This window comes from Saccopteryx leptura, chromosome 6, assembly GCF_036850995.1.
Source record: "Saccopteryx leptura isolate mSacLep1 chromosome 6, mSacLep1_pri_phased_curated, whole genome shotgun sequence".
NCBI classification, from domain to species: domain Eukaryota; kingdom Metazoa; phylum Chordata; class Mammalia; order Chiroptera; family Emballonuridae; genus Saccopteryx; species Saccopteryx leptura.
In genome coordinates this window covers 37,086,341-37,111,332 of record NC_089508.1, presented here as the reverse complement: position 1 = coordinate 37,111,332, position 24,992 = coordinate 37,086,341, and the positions used below count along the sequence as shown (strand labels likewise).

The following is a 24,992-nucleotide window of genomic DNA, read 5'->3' as shown; positions in this document are numbered from 1 at the left end:
CTGGTGAGCTTTTTTTTTTTTTTGCTCAAGCCAGATGAGCCCGCGCTCAAGCTGGCGACCTTGGGGTCTTGAACCTGGGTCCTTCCGCATCCCAGTCCGACGCTCTACCCACTGCGCCACCGCCTGGTCAGGCTAAATCTGAACTCTTTTCAGGTACAATAGACACTCAATATCACTTTATATTTTGTTTAAAAAAGAATCATATTTTGCAAAGTACTACAGTATTTGCTGTTTCATCTGATTCTCACAACTCTGAGAGTTAAATAGGATAAGTACTATTTTATTCTTATTTTACAAATAAGTAAACTTAAGCTCAAAAAAGCCAAATATTTTGCATAGTATAGCTAGAGTGCTCCTCTGACTCCAACTGCTCCTTCTATTATATCATGTTGCCAATAATTTTATACTTTCCAAGTTATGTCATATTTAATGTTCAGGTCAAGAAATTTGGAAAATATGCAGAAACACGTAGGCAGTTTTATGATCTTTAAAATGTGAAGAGTTTTGATAAAAATCTCATTATTTTATGATGTACAATTTATCTAGCTGAAATGAACCAATTAAATCAGTGGGACTCAAGAAAAACCTGCGCTTATTAAAGCTAAGTGAATCCAATTTTAAATGCTAAAATGTGAAATAATGTGACATTATTATAGTACTATTTTTCAAGAGCTTTTAAAAAAATCACTTCTAACTAGATTCATCTCAATCACTGGAGTTTATTCTAAACCAAATAAGACAAATTATAAGATCAAACAATTATGCACAATAATGGGGAGACTTAAGAAATTTGTTGTCACTGAGAAATGCTAGCTTCCCAGAAATCATAAGCTTCACAGATAGTTTTTTAAATGTTCATTCATCTATACTTATTTTACCCAGATTACTAGCCAACTGAGGAACAGAGAGGGTTGGTGAACCAAATGGGAACATTTAACAAATATATGAAATAACTGGTTTGGATAACTGGGAGAATTTTTTTTATCAATTGAACAACTAATCATCAAAAGTCCAATAAACTATACTTTAAGTGTATAAAAATGAAAACTTTGCAGTCTGTAACTACATACTATACTCTCACATCCTAAAGATAGCTGGTAGACTAGCTACACTGGGCTTGCAAAGACAGCTTAAAACTAGTTTTGTAGGCCTGACCTGTGGTGGCGCAGTGGATAAAGCGTTGACTTGGAAATGCTGAGGTCTCCGGTTCAAAACCCTGGGCTTGCCTGGTCAAGGCACATATGGGAGTTGATGCTTCCAGCTTCTCTCTCCTCTCTGTTTCCCTCTCTCTCCTCTCTAAAATGAATAAATAATAAAAAAAATTAAAAAAAAAACAAAAACTAGTTTTGTAATTACCTTGTCATGCCTTTTGAGGGAAAAGGGCCGAAGTGACAAGATTGAAAAAAGAATTCCTTTGGAAAAGTTGTTTGTGGAAAAATATTGTGAAATCCTTTTCCTCATTCCCACTTTACCATGCATGAGAGTAGCTCTCACTCAAAGGTCTTGATCTGGTCCTTTGTAGACTGCTGACAGAGGACCCATGCCTGGAAAAGCCTAAGAGCCTGTGTGTGGATACCTGCTCAAACAAAACAAGAATGGCTGCATTGCATTGTTATTGGCCTGTCTACCCACAATTTGCTGGGGCAAGAAATGTGAGGCTTTTTCCTGTGGAACTGAGGAAGAACAGGTATGAAGCCAGCTAGAGGAGACTTTGTCCACTAGGACAGTGGTCCCCAACCCCTGGGCCGCAGACCGGTACCAGTCCGTGGGCCATTTGGTACCGGTCCGCAGAGAAAGAATAAATAACTTCCATTATTTCCGTTTTATTTATATTTAAGTCTGAACGATGTTTTATTTTTTAAAAATGACCAGATTCCCTCTGTTACATCCGTCTAAGGCTCACTCTTGACGCCTGTCTCGGTCGCGTGATACATTTATCTGTCCCCCCCTAAAGGCCGGTCCATGAAAATATTTTCTGACATTAAACCGGTCCATGGCCCAAAAAAGGTTGGGGACCACTGCTTTAAAGCATACTAAAGAACAGCATTATCCTCGGTCCTATCTGTAACTGATCATAGATGTTGCAGATACAACTCAAAAACTGCATGGATAACAATACAAAGTGAGAGAAAAGCAGCAATGTGGGCTAATGTACTTTTGCTTTATGCTATATACAGCAGCCTAAGATAAGCGCGTAAACCAGACAAAAACAAGACTTTCGCACTTACAATACTGTCCTCAACACTATGTAAGTAAGCAGGTTAAGTGGGGCAAGCAGACTTAAAAGGCAGTAGGCTGCAAGTTACTATCACTGGTTTACATTCATTCTATGCACTAGTTTCAAATGACTAGACCAGGGGTCCCCAAACTACGGGCTGCAGGCGGCCCCCTGAGGCCATTTATCCTCCCCCGCCTCACTTCCAGAAGGGGCATCTCTTTCATTGCTGGTCAGTGAGTGGATGCATCCTGTGCTCCTGGAGTACTGTATGTGGCGGCGCTCAGGTACAGGACTACTTTCAGTGACACGGAATGCAAGCATCAGGGCTCCGGAAGCCTGTCACATCACCTGTCACAGCTAGCAGTGACAAATATGAAACCAGACATTGACCAACTCATTAGTCAAAAGCAGGCCCATAATTCCCATTGAAATACTGGTCAGGGCCCTGGCCGGTTGGCTCAGTGGTAGAGCGTCGGCCTGGCGTGCGGAAGTCCAGGGTTCGATTCCCGGCCAGGGCACACAGGAGAAGCGCCCATCTACTTCTCCACCCCTCCCCCTCTCCTTCCTCTCTGTCTCTCTCTTCCCCTCCCACAGCAGAGGCTCCATTGGAGCAAAAGATGGCCCGGGGCGCTGGGGATGGCTCCATGGCCTCTGCCCAGGCGCTAGAGTGGCTCTGGTCACAACAGAGCGACATCCCGGGTGGGCAGAGCATCGACCCCTGGTGGGCGTGCCGGGTGGATCCCGGTCGGACGCATGCGGGAGTCTGACTGCCTCCCCGTTTCCAGCTTCAGAAAAAAAGAAAAAAAATAAAATACTGGTCAGTTTGTTGATTTAAATATACTTGTTCTTTATTTTAAATATTGTATTTGTTCCCATTTTGTTTTTTTACTTTAAAATAAGATATGTGCAGTGTGCATAGGGATTTGTTCATAGTATTTTTTGTAGACCGGCTCTCCAATGGTCTGAGGGACAGTGAACTGGCCCCCTGTGTAAAAAGTTTGGGGACCCCTGGTCTAGACTCTACAATAAAGAATTTGAAAAACAGAAATAGTGATAAGTAGTTAACATCAGAAATTTATATTTTAGATCCATTATCTCATTTGATCCTCACAACTCTAGTAAGTAAATAAGGCTGGTACTGATTTTAATTCTGAGCAAGTGCACTCCCCCAAAGGTTAGGAAGTGGCTTGTACTTCGATGCCTTTCTACTAGATAGACATTGGTAACAATTTACTTGTAGGTATGTCGTATTCTAAAATAAATTCAAGTTAGATAACAGGAGCAACATTTTACAAGAAATACCACATTTTAATTTTACGCCCATGAAAATCTGAATGCTGCCTGACCGGGCAGTGGTGCAGTGAGTGGATAGAGCGTCGGACTGGGATGTGGAGGACCCAGGTTCAGATACTGAGTTCACCAGCTTGAGCGCGGGTTCATCCGGTTTGAGCAAAGTTCACCAGCTTGGACCCAAGGTCGCTAGCTGGAGCAAGAGGTTACTCCGTCTGTTGAAGGACCACCATAAAGGCACATGTGAGAAAGCAATCAATGAACAACTAAAGTGCCACAATGAAAAGCTGATGATTGATACCTCTTATCTCTCTGCGTTCCTGTCTGCCCTATCTATCCTTCTCTCTGACTCTCGCTCTGTCTCTGTAAAAAAAATTAAAAGGAACAAAAAAAAAAGATCGAATGCCACACTCCTTTTAAGTTGTCAAAGCAAGAGAACACGTGGGCTAGTAATTTAATAAAGTGTTTCTGACCGAGAAAATGAAAACAGTAACAGCACCTCTTTAGACGGCTATGTGGACTAAATGTGATAATAACATAAAGTGCTTAACGTAGTGGCTGGTCTCGCAGTTTGTGCCACGCCTTTCCCCAAATGAAAACTTGCTTTCTGACCTCGAAAATGAACCCAGAAGGTGGGTAGGAAAAAATGCAAGAGGACCGTGGGAGAAGCCGCGGAAATCCAGGTCCTGGCTACCCCTCCTTGAACATCTGGAGAAGGGCGCGACGTTTTTTTAATGAAGAATGACCCAAAGGAAGCGCTGGAAGCGGCGGCGGCCCTGGAGGCAGGACTGGCGGGATGGACCGAGGTTCGGACGGCGGCACCACAAGCCCCAACGCGGGCTCCCTACTTCCGACTCTTTTCATTACCCTCAGCTCTAGATGCTCAGCGACCCGGCCTCCAAGGATCAACCCGAACTGCCACCGCCAATGGAGAGAACTGCCCAACCCCTCGACTCGCCTGGCCCTACCCGGGGCGGCCCTACAAAAAGTACCTCAGCTGTGAGCCTCCCACTGGCAGAAGAGAGCACGCGAGCCCAGCCACGGCGCAGGTCGACCGGAACTCCACCCTCTAACTCTCTGATTGGATGAACGCGCAAAGGAAAATGAAGAGGATTGGCCAGCAACAGACAGGGAAGTGAAAGAGGCGGGGCGGGGAGGTGCGAAGAATTGCCCGGAGCTGACCTTCCTTCCGACCGACGAAAACAGGAGGTCTGCGCCTGTGTGGAGCCAGCTTGCGTAGATCGCCGCACACCACCGCCCCTTACGTTACGTTAAGGGAAGTTTCAACGACTGATTGGTTGTGATCAAGAATTGCCTCTTTGTTGCGTGGCCAATAAAGGGCAAGAATAAAGAGAGTTCCGCCTCTTCCTCCGGCAGCTGAGTCCTTCCGTTGACTTGGGGCTACGGCAGTTCCTTTCGGCATTTAGGTGTTAGGACTCTCACCAGGCCAAACTTGGGTGGAGAATTGTTACACTATCTCGGAAATTTCTATTTCACGTGAGAAGTACTTAGTAAGAATTGGGCCCTAAAACACCCACATCGGCTCAAAACGTTCTAAGTAGCTAAATATGACTCAAAGGAACAGGTCTCTTACTTTCTCTTTGGCGTGGCTGTGTCATTGGCTGTAAAAGTTGTCCGTCTGAGGTAGCTAGCTTCGCCTCCGTTTGGAATTTCTGATTTGTAACCCTTAACGCGCAAGTCCTGCGTCTTTGAATGTGATTGTTGCTCCAAAGTTGTTCTTCATGGACTCCTGCTGAATTCTGATGTGCTGCGCTGTGCTTTTTATCCTTACTTTCATCAGCACCATCAAAGCCAAAGGATACTTAGCAAAACTGGAAAGAGTTCATGTATTCTGCTCACAAAAATTAGGGGACACTTTGTCGCTTCATATTTATTTTGAAATATCATCTAATTTTTGTGAGCAGTATATATGTTTGTGAAAGAAATATTAGTGTTTCAAACATTTTACTGCTGTGCCTGGCGCTCTGCTAGTTGTTCGAAATTACCATACTAGGGTGGTTTGGGTTTGTCAAGTTCTTGCTATTGTGACAAAACTGCCTTTGATTTTCATATTAGTGTCCATTTAAGGTATTTGAAAAGTACCTTAAATTTAGCAATAATGCACAGCTGTTTATATAAATCAAGTGTTGATATGATGTGGAGCAGAACTGGCTGCTGTCTTGACAGGAAAATAACAGTTAAAATGTCAAGCATGAACAGTTTCAGGAGGTACATACATTGCATATTAGTCAACATTACTATGAAGTTCATTTTCAGCCTTTATGGAAACATGTTGGCTGAAGGCAGAGTTTCCCTGCCTTTATTTTGAATGATGAATTCCTTTTCCTTCTTTTGAGTCCATTTAGTAGTATTTCATCACTTTTGTGTTCAGCAAAAGTAAAAATGAATCCATAAATACCAAAACTTGTCTTCAGCGGACTTTCTCTTTTGACAAATTATTCTCTATTAAACATGTAATACTATTGTGTAAGAAAAAAACAAGATTTTAGGTATATATAACAGCTTCGCATTTCTAGGTTGAAAAAGAAATACATTTTATAGGATTGAAATCAAGTAAAACCTGCTTTTGTGACTGGTTTTGGAATTATTGCAGTTCTGTTTAAAAATATCAAATTATAATTTTTTGTTTTTGTTTCTAAATGAAAAGTTCAGACTGTTATTCATAAATGAAATGGAAGATATAACTTCCTTTGTTCTCAATAAATTAAGAGCCACATTGAGTATTGTAAAGCCAGTAGCCACGGCCACCATCACAGCTGCCTGGCTCATGAAGGTTCACATTTGATTCAGACAGAGGGTAATGAAACAACGGAGCCAAGAACTAGTGGGTGGTTACCTTTAATCCTAGCTTGCACTCGGTGGGCAAGAAATACACACAGTGGGAAAACACTTCCCTTTCCATTCTGGGCTTCCAAAGCCACTGACTCATCTGACTATTCCTAGAATCAAAGGGACCACCAGCCTTATTCACCTCTGTTCCCCATCTCCTACTCTCTGCACAAACTAGCTTCTCCTTCAGCACTCTGCCATCTTGGCTGCTTCTCCTCTACAATGCTGATGGCAGGATCTGGGCGGCCAAGAACCCCCACCCCCCAAAGCCTGCTTCATTTTATAGTGTAGAAATTAAAGTCTTTAAGCCAATATACAAATAAGGAAGTCTCTGATGCAAAGCCACTTCTCTAAGGCATAAATGAGATGGATTCCTTATAAGAGTGCACCACCCCACATCATGCAACAGGCAAGCGTGTGGGGAAAATCTCAGTTTTTAAAAGATCTTAGTATCAAAAGGGTGAGAAAGGCTTATTCTTAAAACCAAGCCTTAGGCCTGACCAGGCGGTGGCGCAGTGGATAGAGTGTTGAACTGGGATGCAGAGGACCCAGGTTCGAGACCCCGAGGTCACCAGCTTGAGCGCGGGCTCATCTAGTTTGAGCAAAAGCTCACCAGCTTAGACCCAATGTCTCTGGCTCAAGCAAGGGGTTACTCAGTCTGCTGAAGGCCCATGGTCAAGGCACATATGAGAGAGCAATCAATGAACAATGTAGGTGTCGCAATGAGAAACTGATGATTGATGCTTCTCATCTCTCTCCATTCCTGTCTGTCTGTCCCTATCTATCCCTCTCTCTGACACTCTCTCTCTCTCTCTCTCTCTCTCTCTCTCTCTGAAAAAAAAAAAAATGCTGAGACAGGTCAGTAAGCCAGTACAAGTAGAACAGGGAAACAGAGATGATTAAACAGCCAAGCAGTTTATAGCCATCTAGCAAATCACAAAATCATATCTCTATAATCAAGGACACTTAAGAGCATATGGTTTAGCCTGACCAGGAGGTGGTGTAGTGGATTAGAGTGTTGGCCTGGGATGCTGAGGACCCAGGTTCAAAACCCTGAGGTCACTGGCTTGAGCAAGGGCTCATCCGGCTTGACCACAGGGTTGCTGGCTTGAGCATGGGATCATAAACATGACCCCATTGTCACTGGCTTGAGCCCAAGGTTGCTAGCTCGAGGAAAGGGTCACTGGCTTGGATGGAGCCCCGTGGTCAAGGCACATATGAGAAGCAATCAATGAACAACTAAAGTGCTGCAACTATGTGTTGATGCTTCTCATCTCTCTCCCTTCCTGGCTGTCTGTTCCTGTTTATTCTTATCTCTCTCTCTTTAAAAAAAAAAAAAAGTTAATGGGCTTGCCTGGTCAAGGTGCATAAGAGAAGTAACTACTATGAGTTGATGCATCCTACTCCTCCTACTTTCTCTTTCTCTCTCCTCTCTCTAAAATCAACAAATAAACTCTTTTTTAAAAAAGTAAACGGTTTATACTGCTCCCCAACCTAAGGGTAAATAGCTTAAATCACCCTACTAAGGGAGGTAAATAGGAGAAAGCCAATTAGTACCATTTGTGCCAACTACACCCAAGGATAGATGAAGTTAAAAAAGTAAATCTCATAAAGCTGATGAATATTCTGTTGAGATCCTCCTCTAAGACCAGCTCTAAACTCCCAGTCTTTAAAAACACTCAAAACAAAGAGGCCAGTGTGCTCTCCCTCCTGGGAACATAAGCATGGCTTTCTCTTCTCCCTTCCCCTCTTCTCTCTGCCTCCCACAGGCATGCATTTCTTAAACTTTTAGGGTCCTCATGAGACTTGCAACAAGGGGAGCAGTGGACAGAGAGAGCTCGTCCTGGGCTAACCCCCTGAACCTGTGTCCAAGGCGCCCTTTCCTCCACTCATTTTTTCCCATAAGGTGTCTGGAGAGCCAGGGAAGCCTCACCTAGGCTCTCTCTGGTTGCCTCTTCTACTAGACCATTCCTTGTTTTACTGTCCCCAGCTTTGATAAACTTACTCTCAAAATCACTGGACTCGGCCTGACCAGTGGTGGCGTAGTGGGATAAAACATCGACCTGGAACACTGAGGTTGCTGGTTCAAAACCTTGGGCTTGCCTGGTCAAGGCACATATGGGAGTTGATGCTTCCTGCTCCTCCCCCTTCTCTCTCTCCCCTCTCTCTAAAAATCAATAAATAAAATATTTTTTTAAAAAATCACTGGACTCATGTTGTAAAATTTTTCCTACACAAAGTCAAACCCCCACATTACAGGCTGGCCCTAAGTAGACCCAAAGGACCAGATCCCCTGTCTGGTAAAAAAACTGCCACTATGGTTAGCAGTCTTCAGCAGACTGATAAACCTGTGGAAGGAGTGGCAGGCCCCCTCTTGCCTTAGAAGGAAGAAACAAAAAGAATACAAGGGAAAGGAGCCAGCTGGGGTAACCGAGTCAGCCAGTGATAAATTATCTATATCCCATAGTTACAATACAAAACAAGAACAGCAAGATCTGAATGTTACTATGGTCACTGATCTGGAAACTGGTTCCCCCTTGCTTACCCCACTGAAGCTTTCCCTCCCCTCTTCTGGAGTCCTGGGAAACCTTAGGCAAAGAAATCACATGCTCATTGCTTAGATACTGTAAAGGTATATAACCTGTAAGAAAGTCATCTTCAGGGAGCCCATGTGTTGGTCAAATAAGTTTGTAAATATGATATATATGTTTGCTCGCTTATAGTTTGCACTGAGTGTGGGGGACAGGCTGTAAGCAGCCAGGGTCATTATGACCTAAGTCTTAGTTTTAAGATTAAGCCTTTCCCACCCTAAGTGACTTTGTATCAGAGACTTCCTTGCTTGTATATTGGATTAAAAGTTTTGATTTCTACACTATAAAATGGGGCAGAGGAGCCCATGCTGGAGGAGAGCAGAGAAAGGCCACGTGGAGGAGAGGAGAAGCAGCCAAGATGGCAGAGTGCTGAAGGAGAAGCCAGTTTGTGCAGAGTTTGTGCAGAGAGAAGGAGATGGGGAACAGAGGTGAATAAGGCTGGTGAGGCAGAACCTTTGATTCTAGAAAATTCAGATAAGTCAGTGGCTTTGGGAGCCCTGAATGGAAAGGGAAGTGTTTTCCCACTGTGTGTATTTCTTGCCCGCCAGGTGCAAGCTAGGATTAAAGCTAATGGCCACAAGTTCTTGGCTCCGTTGTTTCATTACTGTTTGTCTGAATCAAACCTGAACCTGCATTGGCCAGGCAGCTGTGATGGTGGCTGTAGCTACTGGCTTTACAACGTATTTTAGAGCTACAATCTCCAAGTGCTCCACCAGCTTTAATAAATTCTACTTTCTTCATCAAGTTGTCTGAGCGTTTTGTCCTCCTTTGATTCCTGCAATAAACCAACTGAAGTAATGGAATCACAAGTACATTTGGCTAATCCAGGGGTCCCCAAACTTTTACACAGGGTGCCAGTTCACTGTCCCTCAGACCGTTGGAGGGCCGGACTATAAAAAAAACTATAAAAAAATCCCTATGCACACTGCACATATCTTATTTTAAAGTAAAAAAACAAAACGGTAACAAATACAATATTTAAAATAAAGAACAAGTAAATTTAAATCAACAAACTGACTAGTATTTCAATGGTAACTATGGGCCTGCTTTTGGCTAATGAGATGGTCAATATGCTCCTCTCACTGACCACCAATGAAAGAGGTGCCCCTTCCGGAAGTACAGCGGGGGACGGATGAATGGCCTCAGGGGGCCACATGCGGCCCGTGGGCTGTAGTTTGGGGACCCCTTGGCTAATCTATACTAACTATCCTAAGTGCTCAATCTTTTGGAATCTCGGACTCCCAAAGTGTTCCATTTTAAAAGGAAAAACAGTTGCCTGACCAGGCGGTGGTGTAGTGGATGGAGCATCGGACTGGGATGCGGAGGACCCAGGTTCGAGACCCCGAGGTCGCCAGCTTGAGTGCAGACTTATCTGGTTTGAGCAAAAGTTCACCAGCTTGGACCCAAGGTTGCTGGCTCGAGCAAGGGATCACTCGGTCTGCTGAAGGCCCATGGTCAAGGCACATATGAAAAAGTAATCAATGAATAACTAAAGTGTTGCAATGAAAAACTGATGATTTATGCTTCTCATCTCTCTTCATTCCTGGCTGTCTGTCCCTATCTATCCTTTTCTGACTCTCTGTCTGTCTCTTAAATTAAAAAAAAAAAAAAAAGGAAATACAGTTATGTCGACAGAAAAGAGGCCACATACTGAACCTGACAAATTGAGGGAGGGACGCTGTATATAGGCCTTATATATTCAGAGACCTAAGCCTGACCAGGCGGTGGCGCAGTGGATAGAGCGTTGGACTGGGATGCAGAAGACCCGAGTTCAAGACCCCGAGCTCACCAGCTTGAGCAAAAGCCCACCAGCTATAACCCAAGGTCGCTGGCTTATCTGGTTTGAGCAAAAGCCCACCAGCTATAACCCAAGGTCGCTGGCTCCAGCAAAGGGTTACTAGGTCTGCTGAAGACCCGCGGTCAAGGCACATATGACAAAGCAATCAATGAACAATTAAGGTGTCGCAATGAAAAACTGATGATTGATGCTTCTCATCTCTCTCTGTTCATGTCTGTCTGTCCCTATCTATCCCTCTCTCTGACTCTCTCTCTGTCTCTGTAAAAAAATAAAAATTAAAAATTCAGAGACCTAAAGTAACCACCTAGGATGGTCTGAAATTAAAATTCTAACAAAAAACAATTCTTGGCAGGTAGTCATGTCCTAAGGCTGTGACTGTGAACCTTTTTATAAAAACCGCCCACCTTTGCAGTGTGGTCCCTCCCACCCACTAGTGGGCGGTCCAGCTTTCATGGTGGGGCGGTAGCAGAGCAATCAAATGCGCTACAAATGGCCCACCATGAAAGCTGTACTGCCCACTAGTGGGCGGGAGGGACCAGGTTGACCAGCACTGCAAAATTGGGCGTTTTTGTCCCCCCCCCCCAAGCCAGAAATAAGGAGGCCGTCAGACAGACTCCTGTATGCGCCCCACCGGGATCCACCTGGCACGCCCACCAGGGGGCCATGCTCTGCCCAACGGGGTGTCGCTCTGTTGCGACCAGAGCCACTCTAACGCCTGAGGCAGAGGCCACAGAGCCATCCTCAGCACCCGGGGATCTTTGCTGCAATGGAGCCTTCGCTGCGGGAGGGGAAGAGAGAGGCAGAGAGGAAGAAGAGGGGGAGGGGTGGAGAAGCAGATGGGCGCTGCTTCTGTGTGCCCTGGCCGGGAATCGAACCCGGGACTCCTGTACGCCAGGCCAACGCTCTACCACTGAGCTAACCAGCCAGGGCCAAAATTGGGCGGTTTTTATAAAAAGGTTCACCATCACGGTCCTAAGGCATTATTCTTCCCTAACCAAGGTCAATGTTTATCTGAACTGAACCTATTATCTTTTTGCATCTACAATGACATGCCTGATAACATACCTTTAAAGTATAAGAGTAACACATACTTTTGAAACTTAAGAGTAATCCTTTTAAGACCTGTGGGTCAAATAAATTTGAAAATATGATGTATATGTTTGCTTGCTTATAGTTTGCATTGAGTGTGGGGGACAGGCTGTAAGCCTGCAGGATCCTTATAGCCTAAGGCTTAGTTTTAAGGCTAAGCCTTTCCCACCCTTCTAATACTTAGATCTTCTCAACACTAAGCTTTTCCCCACACACTTGCCTGTTGCATGATGTGGGGTGGTGCATTCTTATGAGGAATCCCATTGATGCCTCAGAAAAGTGGCTTTGTATCAGAGACTTCCTTATTTGTATATGTAAAGCCAGTAGTCAGGGCCACTATCATAGCCGACCGACCCATAGCCGTTCGCATTGGATTCGGACAGTCGGTAAAGAAACAACGGAGCAAAAAACTGATGGGCCATTATCTTTAATCCTAGCTTGCACCCAGCGGGCAAGTAAAAACACACTGGGCTCCAAAACCCACTCACATTCAGTGCTCACAAAGCTACTGACTTATCCGAGTTTCCTAGAATCAAAGGTTTCTAGCTCACCAGAATTATTCATCTCTGTTCCCCATCTCCTTCCTTCTCCCAGATACAAACTCTGCACAAACTGACTTCTCACTCAACATTCCGCCATCTTGGCTGCTTCTCCTGGCCTCCTCCACGTGGCCTTTCTCTGCTCTCTGCTCTCTCTTCTCTCTGTTCTAATGTTAATCTCAGGAACCAAGAGTGCAAGCTCCTCTTCTGCCCACATTTTATAGTGTAGATTCATAACTTTTTTTTTTTTTTTTTTTTGTATTTTTCTGAAGCTGGAAATGGGGAGAGACAGTCAGACAGACTCCCACATGCGCCCCACTGGGATTCACCCGGCACGCCCACCAGGGGCGAAGCTCTGCCCACCAGGGGGCGATGCTCTGCCCCTCCAGGGCATTGCTCTGCCGGGACCAGAGCCACTCTAGCGCTGGGGCAGAGGCCAAGGAGCCATCCCCAGCGCCCGGGCCATCTTTGCTCCAATGGAGCCTTGGCTGCGGGAGGGGAAGAGAGAGACAGAGAGGAAGGAGGGGGGGCGGGGGCGGAGAAGCAAATGAGCGCCTCTCCTATGTGCCCTGGCCGGGAATTGAACCCGGGTTCCCCGCACGCCAGGCCGACGCTCTACCACTGTGCCAACCGGCTAGGGCCAGATTCATAACTTTTAATCCGATATATAAAATAGGGAAGTTTCTAATACAAAGTCACTTATCTGAGGCATGATGGGATTATACCACCCCACATCAAAACGAGTGGGAAAGGCTTAATCCTAAAACCAAGCCCCAGGCTACAAGGATCCTGCCTGCCCACAGCCCACAGAGACACACATTAATATCACCTGGGCAACGGCCTCCATGTGGGCAGCGTCATCTTTAACAAAGTGAGCATAATACATTTTATCTGCCCAACAGTATACTGGCTTAAAGCTTTAATTTCTGCACTATAAAATAAAGGAGAAAAGAGGCTCTCTCTTGGTTCCTAAAATTAGCATTGCAGAGGAGAAGCAGCCAAGATGGCAGAGTACTGAAGGAGAAAACAGTTTGTGCAGAATTTGTGCAGAGAGTGTGGTAAGGTGCCAGAGAACTGTAAAGCTTAGTATTGGCAACGCCATTTTAAAGAGGAAAAGTCAGGCTTTCTGTTGTGTCTTTTCTTTGGAAAATGGAGGGAAAAGAATATGAAAGTCTCCTGACTTACAAGGATAACTGGATCATTTAGTTTTAGTTCTCTGAAAGGATTAAAGTTATCTAAAGAGCTTCCTTTCCCTTTCAATAATAGACAAAATTTACATACCAGTCTATACTGATTTTTAGCTCTCCCTCCCTTCCTGGAATTCTGAGATTAATGTGTACCTCTAGGGCCTAGAGTCTAGGCAAAGGAGGGGAGATAGACACTGTTGGTCAAATAAGTTTTTAAATATGATATATGTTTGCTCACTTATACTTTGCATTGGGTATGGGGGACAGGCTGTAAGCAGGCAGGGTGGTTATAGCTTAAGGCTTAGTTTTTAAGACTAGGCTTTTCCCCACACCCTTGACTGATTGCATGATGTGGGTGGTGCACTCTCATGAGGAATCCCATTATGCCTCAGATAAGTGACTTTGTTTCAGAGATTTTCTTTTTGTATATTGTATATTGGATTAAAGGTTTTGATTTCTACACTATAAAGTGGGGCAGACCGGGAGCTTGCTCTCTCCTTTCCTGAGATTAGCATTAGAGGACAGAGCAGGGAAAGGCCACGTGGAGAAGAGGAGAAGCAGCCAAGATGGCAGAATGCTGAAGGAGAAGCCAGTTTGTGCAGAGAGAGGAGATGGGTAACAGAGGTGAATAAGGCTAGTGAGCTAGAAACCTTTGATTCTACAAAACTCGAATAAGTCAGTAGCTTTATGAGCCCTGAATGAGTGGGTTTTGGAGCCCAGTGTGTGTTTTTACTTACCCACCGGGTACAAGCTAGAATTAAAGCTAATGGCCCACCAGTTCTTGGCTCTGTTGTTTCATTACTGTCTGTCCGAATCTAATGCAATCCTGTACAGGCCAGGCGGCTGTGGTGGTGGCCGCATGTTGGGCAGATAAAATATATTATGCTCACTTTGTTAAAGATGGCACTGCCCACGTGGAAGCCTGTCGATCACGTGATGGTATTGGTTGCCCTTCTTGCTTGAGATGGGTGTGATTATATTAATGTGTGTTGGGGGGGTGTTGTGGGCAGGCAGGATCCTTGTAGCCTGGGGCTTGGTTTTGGGACTAAGCCTTTCCCACCCTTTTTGATGTCGGGTGGTGCACTCTCATGAGGAATCTAATTATGCCTCAGATAAGTGACTTTGTATCAGATACTTCCTTTTTGTATATTGGATTAAAGATTTTGGTTTCTACACTATAAAGTGGGGCTGACCGGGAGCTTGCTCTCTCGGTTCCTGAGATCAGCAGTAGAGAGGAGAGCAGAGAAAGGCCACGTGGAGGAGGCCAGAAGCAGCAGCCAAGATGGTGGAGTGCTGAGGGAGAAGCCAGTTGGTGCAGTGTTTGTGCAGAGAGAAAGAGATGGAGAATAGAGGTGAATAAATCTGGTGAGCTAGGAACCTTTGATTCTAGGAAACTCAGATAAGTCAGTGGCTTTGTGAGCACTGAATAAGTGGGTTTTGAAGCCCAGTGTGTGCTTTTACTTGCCCGCCGGGTGCAAGCTAGGATTAAAGCTAATGGCCCACCAGTTCTTGTCTCCATTGTTTCATTACTGTCTGTCCAAATTTAATGTGAACCTTCATGGGCCAGGTGGCTTTGATGGGGGCTGTGGCTACTGGCTTTACACTGCAGCGACTGGCTTTATAGACACTAAAAGGTTTATGAATGTATTTTGATGTTAAATGACATCACCATTGTGTTACCTGGGAAGTTTTAAATTTTTTTAATTCCCTAGACAAATGTTATAATCTTGTTAATGTTTGTGTCATGCTGTCATGCTCCCCCCAACCCTTGTGTGGTCAAAGGGTATATAACAAGTCTCTGAGATGTATTAGGGCAGCGGTTCTCAACCTGTGGGTCGCGACCCCAGCTGGGGTCAAATGACCAAAACACAGGGGTCACCTAAAGCCATCGGAAAATACATATTTCCGATGGCTTTAGCCGCTGAGAAGCCACGCTACTGCAGCAGCACTATTCAGCTTGAACGCATGCCGTTATGGACGTGCGTTCCAAACTGAATGCCTGCAGTCATGCGCAGACGTGATTGCATCATCCGTCCGGGGCCTAAGGGACGGGGGAAGCGGGGGGAATGCTCCACAGTCCATAGCAGCGTGGCTGCTTGTCCATAGCAGCGCATTACGTGTGCCCGGCGCTTGCTGACATCATCAGTGGGCGGGTGCAGCAAGCTCCGAAGGACAGAAGCCTAGGAGGCGGAGAGCCAAGAAAGCCTGCGAGACAGCCTGCTGGTGTAAAAAAGGTTAATAATGTAAAAACAGTACATACACCATACACACAATACTGTGTAAGTGTAAGGTGCTTTGTGTGTAATCATTACACAGTACACAAAGCAGCTTACACTTACACAAAGCACCATACATTTACACAGTGTGAACTACATCAGTCTTTTTTTTTTAAAGGGACAATCTTATTTTATTTTATTTTATTTTATTTATTCATTTTAGAGAGGAGAGAGAGAGAGAGATAGAGAGGGAGAGAGAGACAAGGGGGAGGAACTGGAAGCATCAACTCCCTTATGTGCCTTGACCAGGCAAGCCCAGGGTTTCGAACTGGCAACCTCAGCATTTCCAGGTTGACGCTTTATCCACTGCACCGCCACAGGTCAGGCCTACATCAGTCTTATACTATAAGAGACCACTATAAGATGTAATTCACACTGTTCCCCAATGTATAATTATCTCCCATATCTCCCACTATTTTCCCATATTCTGAATGAGGAAACTGCTGAAACAGTTTCCAGCATTGAATCCGCCTCCAATTGATTTCATTGGGAGTGCGGCGGATTTTGTGGAAGAGAGCTCCCGAGAATCTCGGGTTACCACACAATCCGCTGCAGCCTCCTTTTGATTTCAATAAGAGGCGGAGAAATGACAGTTTCCGACATATTTCTTCCGCCACCCCCAATAGACTGAAAGAGGCCTCACACTGAGGAATCTGCTGTGCGGATTCTGCAGTGTAAAAGATCTGCCTCCTATAGAAGTCTATAGACTGAAAGAGGCCTCCCACTGAGGAATCTGCTGTGCGAATTCTGCAGTGTAAAAGATCTGCCTCCTATAGAAGTCTATTGGGGGGGGGGGTGGATTCCACCTTTGAAATTTTTCTGCTCTAGGAAAAGTTCTAGCGTGGAAAAAATTAAGCAACATGCTCTATATTTGAGCAGAATCTGCTGCGGCCTCCCATTGACTTGAATAGGAGAGGAAGAAATGTGTCGGAACTGCATTTCTGCCGTATATGGGGGATCTCTCTTCTGCGGAATCCACGGGTCTCCCATTGAAGTAAATGAGATGTGGATTCCACTGCAGAAACCGCTGCTTTATAGTATAAAAGAGCCCTGAAAGATACCATGCTGTGCAGAAACTGCAGTGTATCCTATGACGTAGTTCACACTGTTCTATATAGAAAACTTGCCACTAATCTGGAAAAAACAGATCCATTAGTTAAGCAGCTATTTACGGAATGGTAGCCCCAATACACTAGGTAAGGAGGTCCATTAGTAATAAATATTTCTCAATATATAATTAAATATTGTTTTTGTGATTAATCACTATGTTTAAATTATGTTTGATTTGTAGCAATGAGAATACATAATGCATATTAGGTATAACTGTAGCAAAATTACAGTTATGAAGTAGCCACCAAAATTATTTTTTGGTTTGGGGTCACCGCAACATGAGGAACTGTATTTTGGGGTCACGGCATTAGAAAGGTTGAGAACCACTGTATTAGGGGCTGCACAATTATGGGTCAGATATGCCCCGTGTTGTCATATATGGCTGGCATATTAATAAATCTCCTCCTTTTAATAAAACCCTTCAAAATTCATCTGGACTTGGTGTCTCTACATGAAGTCACAGAAGTGAGGTACGGTACTTTACAACATTTGAGGGTATGGTACTTTACAACATTTGGGGGCTCATCTGGGATCCGGTGTTCTGCATCACTGGGTAGAGACACCCAAATCGGCTGGTCTCTCCGGGGGACTGCCCAACCTCTCTGGAATCTTAAGGAGAGGCGCCACCTGAGACGTTTTCAGGGCTCCCCATTTTCCTGTGGAGTTCAGATGGTTCTTTGGTAGACACCCCCCAATTCCCAAAATCGACGATTTGGACAATTTGGCAGAGAAATCAAGGAAGTATGTAAAGCAACTCTTTTGCTTTACTGAATTCTAGCTTTTCTTCTGTTCTGAATTCTAGCTTTTCTGTTTGGGACTGGTCAATTTGGGCCATTGTGTAGAGGACCAGACGCGGTCACATTCTTGCAGTGGGCTCTCCAAGACTGAGATGTCGGTGGAGAGTTTTTAGGTTCCACCTTGGGCTTTGCTGGGAGATGTCTGGTTGCATTCTGGAAGGACATTAGTGGGGACTGAGTTCTGCCTTGGGCTTCCGGAGATGTTCATTTGTGTTTGCACATTTATTCATGCTCTAGGAAGACAATTAGTGGGAACTGAGTTGACCAGGTTGATCAGTTCTGCCTCGGGCTTCCAGAGGCATCTATTTTTGTTTCCACATTTGTTCATGCTCTAGGAAGACATTAGAGGGGACCAGATCCAGCCTTGGACTTCCAGAGGCATCTAGTTGTGCTCTGAGTAAAAGACATTAGTGGGGACTTCATTCGTGCTCTAGGAAGGCATAGTGGGAATTGAATTGATCAGAATTAATCAGTCTCGCATTGCATCAATGGAAACTGACTTAACCAGGATTGATTGGTCTCGCCTTGGACTTTTAGAGACATCTCTCTGTTTGTCAGATCTCGTTCTTTGCTTTTAATGTTTCTGTCTGAACCTCCTGAGTGATTGGTGTATGAGTGAAAGTCTCTAGTGCCTGAACCTAAGTTTCAGAAACACACCTACTAGAGCATATGATGAGTAATTAATATATAAGTAGAACTCGCTGATGCCTGAGCCTAAGTTCCAGGAACACGGCTAGGAAAGCACCTAATGAGTGATTAGTGTGTGAGCAGGAATCTCTGGTGCCTGAGCCTAAGCCCCCCTGCCGGGATGCAGCTGAACAGACACCCGAGAGGCCCCTAACAGGTTAACCCCTTTCTTTGTCTATTGAGCTGTGTGACCTGATCTGTTTGGTCTCTTTGTTTGTCAGAGAAAAAAAAAATCTCTAGTATAATTTTAATTGGAATAATTAAAGAGTGCTTATTTAAATTTGATTTGTGATTTGTGTATGTAAAGTCTTTGTTTAATGTTTTATGTCTTATTTTTCTTGCATTTATTGGTGTGCTAATTCCTGCATTTTCCTGGATAGTTTCAACTTTGTAAATCAGAGCCCCAGATATTAAATATGGGGAAAGAAGGCTGGTAAGGTAGAAACCTTTGATTCTAGGAAACTCAGATGAGTTAGTGGTTTTTATCAGTCCTGAATACAAAGGGAAGTCTTTCTACAGCCTCTGGCTGGCAAGTAAGCGGTTTGGGTGAGAAAAGAGCGAAAGGTAAGGTCAGGACATGCTGTGTGTGGAACAGTGGGGGAAGGGCACTCTATTAAGGTGCCAGGGACAACTAAGGGTGAAGTGACTGGAGAAAATATAGAATAGAAACTGCCTGACCAGGCAGTGGTGCAGTGGATAGAGCGTCGGACTGGGATGTGGAGGACCCAGGTTAGAGACCCCGAGCTCGCCAGCTTAAGCGTGGGCTCATCTGGTTTGAGCAAAGCTCACCAGCTTGGACCCAAGATCGCTGGCTCGAGCAAGGGGTTACTCAGTCTGCTGTAGCCCCATGGTCAAGGCACATATGAGAAAGCAATCAATGAACAACTAAGGTGTCACAACAAAAAACTAATGATTGATGCCTCTCATCTCTCTCCATTCCTGTCTGTCTGTCCCTATCTATCCCTCTCTCTGATTCTCTCTCTGTCTCTGTAAAAAAATAAAATAAGCCTGACCAAGCAGTGGCGCAGTGGATAGAGCATCGAACTGGGATGTGGAGGACCCAGGTTTGAGACCCCGAGGTCGCCAGCTTGAGCGCGGCTCAGCTGGTTTGAGCAAAAGCTCACCAGCTTGGACCCAAGGTCGCTGGCTCAAGCAAGGAGTTACTCAGTCTGCTGAAGGCCCATGGTCAAGGCACATATGAGAAAGCAATCAATGAACAACTAAGGTGTCGCAATGCGCAACAAAAAAGCTAATGATTGATGCTTCTCATCTCTCCATTCCTGTCTATCTGTCCCTGTCTATCCCACTCTCTGACTCTGTCTGTCTCTGAAAAAAAATAAAAATAAAAAAAATAATAAAAATAAATAAATAGAAACTAATTTCAGATATTCAGATATCCACCTACCCATTTGAAAGATACAGGGTAGGAATAGTATTAAAAATTAGAACTTTGTTTTAGAAAAATCTTAAAATAAGAAAACAGGGCCAAGTAAAAAATTTAGAAATTAACAAACCACAGGTGTGGACCTTGCTGGTAATCAGTTTCTTGAAATAAATTGCAACTCCAGAATGAGTAATGGCATCATGAGTAACAGGATTATAGGGGATGGGATTATCAGAGACATGCCCTCCAGCTGCCTCTTCCCTTCCCCTGCTTAGGACATAGGGGTCGCGTGGGCCCTCCATGGGTTAGGATTAATGGCTTATTGCCCTCCACTGGTTGTGAAGGAAGTTATAGAAGGAAAAATAAGTATAAAGTGTACAAGACTATCACTGAAAGAAGGGTGGCCCCCTCTCTCCCATAGGGCCGAGGCAAATGTTAGGTCCCCTCCAAGTTTTCCCTACCCTTCCCCAGTTCCTTCGTGTGTTATGATTGTTGTCTGATGTGGGAGGCATGGAATTCACCAGGGAGACCCACTGCTTTAGTCATAATAGTACCCCCTTGGGCACCAAGAATCCCAGGCACCCTGACCCTTAAATTGACTTAATGGTATAAAGCACTGTAGGTCAAAAAGAAGATTAGGCCTGACTGGGCAGTGGCGCAGTGGATAGAGCGTCGGACTGGGATGCGGAAGACCCAGGTTCGAGACCCTGAGGTCGCCAGCTTGAGCACGGGCTCATCTGGTTTGAACAAAAGATCACCAGCTTGAGCCCAAGGTCGCTGGCTCCAGCAAGGGGTTGCTCAGTCTGCTGAAGGCCCGCGGTCAAGGCACGTATGAGAAAGCAATCAATGAACAATTAAGGTGTTGCAATGCACCACGAAAAACTAATGATTGATGCTTCTCATCTCTCTGTTCCTGTCTGTCTGTCCCTGTCTATCCCTCTCTCTGACTCTCTATCTGTCTCTGTAAAAAAAAAAAGAAGAAGAAGAAAAAAAGAAGATTAGTATCTCTTTGCCAGCTGGGTAGTTACAAAATAGTGAGTGCATTTTATTTTTCTCAATAGTCCATTGGGGTGGTAGTTTATAATCCTCTTATTGTGAACTGTACTAAAACTATACTAATAATAAGGCATATAGAATTGTATAGTCTGCTGTAAAGCCAGTAGTCAGGGCCACCATCACAGCAGCCTGGCCCATGCAGGTTCGCATTGGATTCAGACAGTCGATAAAGAAACAACGGAGCCAAAAACTGATGGGTCATTATCTTTAATCCTAGCTTGCACCTGGCGGGCAAGTAAAAACACACACTGGGCTCCAGAACCCACTCACTCAGTGCTCACAAAGCTACTGACTTATCCAAGTTTCCTAGAATCAAAGGTTTCTAGCTCACCAGACTTATTCACCTCTGTTCCCCATCTCCTTCCTTCTCCCTGCACAAACTCTGCACAAACTGGCTTCTCACTCAACACTCCGCCATCTTGGCTGCTTCTCCTGGCCTCCTCCACGTGGCCTTTCTCTGCTCTCCTCTCTGCTCTTTCCTCTAATGCTAATCTCAGGAACCAAAAGAGCAAGATCCCGTTCTGCCCTCATTTTATAGTGTAGAAATCCAGACCTTTAATCCAATATACAAAATAGGGAAGTCTCTAATACAAAGTCACTTCTCTGAGGCATGATGGGATTGTACCACCCCACATCAAAAAGGGTGGGAAAGGCTTAATCCCAAAACCAAGCCCCAGGCTACAAGGATTCTGCCTGCCCACAGCCCACAGAGACACACATTAATATCACCTGGGCAACGGCCTCCACGTGGGCAGCACCATCTTTAACAAAGTGAGCATAATATATTTTATCTGCCCAACAATCCACCCCTATCAAGGTATTTCACATTGTCCAAAATCCGTAAATCCATCCAACAAAGGAGCCAATGCCCACTCTGGTCGTAGTCCAGGAAGTCAGTCCATGCACATGAGACCTCAGCCACCCCCCTCATCCCTGCCATCCTGGCAGGTCTTACACTGTCCCAAAGAGGGGCATGTGGCAATGGCAGTCAGCATTTCCATCTCTGCTCTGGAGAGCATGTCTGGGCCCTATGTCCCAAAATCGCAGACCTACCAGGGCTGTAGTAGGTGCTCCTTCCAGCTGGGCTCTCAACTTATGGAGACTGCGGATTGCAACTCCAGCCCGATTCTCCTCATCCTCCAAAGAGGAACTGAAAACACCAGCTCCCAATGCCAGGCTTGCAGCCCCGGGCCTGGCCTCAGCCCAGGCCTCAGCCCTGGCCCCGGCCTCGACCTCCTGCTGCTGCTGGCTCTCCACAGCCTCCAGGGCAATCTGCAAGTCACAAACCTGTGATTCCTCCTCTAGTAGCTGTTCCATTTCCAGGTGAATCTCGCAATCCTGGTCGGGCTTCTCCTCCAGCGCTTCCTCCAGCTCCAGGGTCAGCATCTTTTTCTCCCACGTTTGCTCCAGCTCCTTCCACTGCTTGGTTTGCAGGTCCGGGCAGCCTCTTCCACAGAGCTCTCAGTTTCCTCACACATGGCTGTAAAAGTCAGCCAGCCTACGATTCCCAAAAGGACAGCCATGGGGAACCATAACAGCAGCCAGTCCTCTACTCCACCGGTCAAAGGTGGTGACGGCTCCTTGCTGATCTGTATCGAATCCTGCCACAGACTACGCCAAATGTAAAGCCAGTAGCCATGGCCACCATCACAGCAGCCCGGCCCATGCAGGTTCGCATTGGATTCAGACAGTCGGTAAAGAAACAATGGAGCCAAAAACTGATGGGCCATTATCTTTAGTCCTAGCTTGCACCCGGCGGGCAAGTAAAAACACACACTGGGCTCCAAAAGCCACTCACTCAGTGCTCACAAAGCTACTGACTTATCCGAGGTTCCTAGAATCAAAGGTTTCTAACTCACCAGACTTATTCACCTCTGTTCCCCATCTCCTTCCTTCTCCCTGCACAAACTCTGCACAAACTGGCTTCTCAATCAACACTCCGCCATCTTGGCTGCTTCTCCTGGCCTCCTCCACGTGGCCTTTCTCTGCTCTCTGCTCTGTTCTCTCTGCTCTCTCATGCTAATCTCAGGAACCAAGAGAGCAAGCTCCTGTTCTGCCCCCATTTTATAGTGTAGAAATCAAAACCTTTAATCCAATATACAAAATAGGGAAGTCTCTAATACAAAGTCACTTATCAGAGACATGATGGGATTGTACCACCCCACATCAAAAAGGGTGGGAAAGGCTTAATCCCAAAACCAAGCCCCAGGCTACAAGTATTCTGCCTGCCCACAGCCTGCCCCCAACACACATTAATATCACCTGGGTGACGGCCTCCACGTGGGCAGTGCCATCTTTAACAAAGTGAGCATAATATATTTTATCTGCCCAACATCTGCCAAATCCAAAGACTTCCTTTTTGTACCAAGGATCCCTTGTTATGTTATTTCAAAAGCCTTTTGTTAATTTTCCTTTTTATTTACTGTTTCATAGCCTGTGATGTTGAAATCTTGATTTAGGTATTAGGGAATATGTACTGGTTAGTAATGATTTTTTATGTAATATTTAGTTTATTATCATTTTTGGAGCAGTATTGTTCAATGTTAGGTCACCAAACCTAGAGTAAAAACATTGCTATTGATTAGCCTAGAGAGTAAAATTACAGTAAAAAACATAAATAAGGTATGTTTTCTTAAAATGTAAAAGGAATTTGTGATTAAGTAAAATATAAAATTTATTGGTCATTCCAATTGGTGCTTATAAGTAAATCTTTAAAATTGAGACATAAATATAATAGGAAATAGTTTAAATCCTTTTCCTAAGTGAGCTATAGAATTAGAAAGCTCAGAATTCCCTTTATGGGGGAAGTCTCAAGCCCTAGCAGTACTGTTAGAATCTGTAAAACAATCGAGACTACCTCAAGAAAATGTTTCTAATTGCTTAGCTTAAGTAAGATTCTAGCTCCCAAGCAAGTGAGGAAAATTTAGACATTTTCCCTCGGTTTCTGTTAGCCAGGATCAGAAAAGATACTAAGGCAGTCAACTTAGCCTTTACATAACAATCAGCTCTAGAAATTAAAAAAATGTATTGTAAATTTCAAAAAGGGTTGCATCATCAGCTGCTAAAAATAAATAAGTGAATAAAACTAAGCATTTCAGAAGGGATATTGCTCCTCCCTCAATCACATAACTCTGCCTGGCTCCCAGGATGGTTGGTTAGTCAATGACGGGTAAGATTCCTAAAAGAAGGAACAACCTAAGACAGGCACAGTCGGCGGGGGGGCCATAAAGAAAAAGCTTAAAACTAGCAAAAGTGAGGCTCAGACCTTCACCCCAACAATGCAAGAGCCTGCTCCCTTAAAATAGTGAATTTTTTTGCCTGACCTGTGTTGGCGCAGTGGATAAAGTGTCAACCTGGAAACGCTGAGGTTGCTGGTTCAAAACCCTGGGCTTGCCTGGTCAAGGCACATATGAGAGTTGATCCTTTCTGCTCCTCTTCCCTTCTCTCTCTCTCTCACTCTCCCCTCTCTATAATGAATAAATAAAATCTTTATAAAAATAAATAAATAAATAAAATAGTGGATTTTATCCACTAACCAGGACACCAAAACAAGGGAGGCTCCCTAAAAACTCAGGAAAAACCAGGCAGCTGAGGATGCTACCTAAAACCAGTGGGGGTTTCTAGAAAGTGTTAGTAACTTTACTAAAACCCCTGTTGTGAAAGGTTTATTCTCAACCAATTAGAAAAAGATTTTGCCAGCAGGAAAGGAATAATTAAAAAGGCCAGACTTAGAATCCATTGCAGAAGATATAATATCTGAGTGTTTAGTTTATGTCCAAGTAAATACTAAGCAAAGTAAGGAAATTATGGAAAGAAAAAAAAAAACAGGGAAAGAGGGACTTTCCCAGGTGTTGGGCAGATAAAATATATTATGCTCACTTTGTTAAAGATGGCGCTGCCCACGTGGAGGCCATCGCCCAGGTGATTTTTTTTTTTTTTTTTTGTATTTTTCTGAAGCTGGAAACGGGGAGAGACAGTCAGACAGACTCCCACACGCGCCCGACCGGGATCCACCCAGCACGCCCACCAGGGGGCGATGCTCTGCCCCTCCGGAGCGTCGCTCTGTTGCGACCAGAGCCACTCTAGCGCCTGGGGCAGAGGCCAAGGAGCCATCCCCAGC

The 24,992-nt window shown here is 44.8% G+C and overlaps 1 protein-coding gene across 8 annotated transcripts in view; it reads right to left on the bottom strand.

The window, feature by feature from the left end:
• WDR89 (WD repeat domain 89) overlaps window positions 1–4,724 on the bottom strand; it is a 46,342-nt gene extending 41,618 nt beyond the window's left edge. For 5 of the 8 annotated variants that reach the window (XR_010746251.1, XM_066343362.1, XM_066343365.1 and 2 more), the window contains exon 1: window positions 4,501–4,628. The gene's annotated coding sequence lies outside the window, so the exon portion shown is untranslated. Of the gene's footprint in view, window positions 1–1,155; window positions 1,271–4,375; window positions 4,472–4,500; window positions 4,629–4,690 lie in introns of those variants that run through there. The other 3 variants (XM_066343368.1, XM_066343369.1, XM_066343366.1) reach the window with 3 other exon arrangements.
• Window positions 4,725–24,992: the final 20,268 nt, after the last annotated feature.